This window comes from Bidens hawaiensis, unplaced genomic scaffold (assembly GCF_021521415.1).
Source record: "Bidens hawaiensis isolate Kalapana, Puna unplaced genomic scaffold, B.hawaiensis_p1.1 tig00008459_1, whole genome shotgun sequence".
In the NCBI taxonomy this organism is placed as follows: Eukaryota; Viridiplantae; Streptophyta; class Magnoliopsida; order Asterales; family Asteraceae; genus Bidens; species Bidens hawaiensis.
Window position 1 is genome coordinate 21,240 of NW_027491600.1, and position 1,285 is coordinate 22,524.

Here is a 1,285-nt window from a genome sequence, read left to right on the forward strand (position 1 = left end):
TTAATTCGATTTTTCTAAATATTTAGAAACTTTTTAAAAGAAGAATATAATATGACAAAATAACAAGTAGTTAATATTGTAAGTGAGTAGAAAGAGAAAAATTAATAAAAAAATAATATAGAGATAGATTTAGAGGATAGGATGTGAGGTGTTTTCTAAAATGAAAGGTAAATTTTAAAAAGTAGTGATTTTTTGTTAAATTATAGGGATAAAGATGATGGAGGGGATAAGAATGCTCTTAGACCTTAGTGCTTTTGCCTGTAGTTGGGCTTTGATTCTCGTGTGCTAGTAATGGGCTAGGCCTTGTAAAAAGCCCATAAATTCAAGTGGACTGGAGCTTATTAATCTAAGCGACAATGAATACCTATTTTAAGGTTTTCTTTTTATATAACATGATGCTTTCAACTCCCAGAAATAAATTCGGTTTCTAAGAAAAAGTAATCTGAACTGATTACAAACTAAAACATTGTTAGGTTGGTATACTTTAGTCTAGGCAATTATACTTATTGAGTTGTTTAATTTAACCCCGATTAGGTATAGAAAAGACAAACCAATATTTGTTATTGATGAGTTTAAAGTTTAGGGTTTAGACCATGTGTAGTGGTAACTCTTCATACAAAGGCGTTGCGTGACATGTGACATTTGATTTTCCAAAACGCTCCACTACACACATGGTGTTAGTGCAACTTTGTTGCCTAAAACCGACAACCAATTCCACCTATTTCTTTCATTATTTAAAAAACAATAATAAATTATTTGGGTTTAATTTAGTTTTCTAATGTATAATAATTAATCATGTTAAAAGTTCTCATTATTGTACTTTTATCACTTTTTTGGCTAGCAATATTGTCATCTGTAGAAACACGGATCCATTTTTCTGAGTATGGGTCCTGGATCCAATGAGTTCACAGGGTAGGATATGGTAAACACTAACACAGTATGAGTACAACTTCCCAAAGTCCAATAACCGGAACCTGCAAAACAGACACCGTGAGTCTCGTTACGGGAATGACAAGAGGGGTGTCTTCCCGTAACCACACTCCGGCGTGAGAATCAGTATCTTTCGTAATAGAAAGTCTAAGTATTGAGAGTAAATACAATCAGAGTAAGTAGGAGTGATTATCAGTGAGAGTGAATGTGTATACCTCATGCAGGTTGACAAGGTATTTATAGCCGAAGGATGTGGGAAGGTGATTGGACAGCTGTCTTCTTCTAAAAGATCTTGATAACCGCTTGGGCGCGTGTCCCTTTATGATAGGTTGAGCTATACGTCCCATGTGCATGG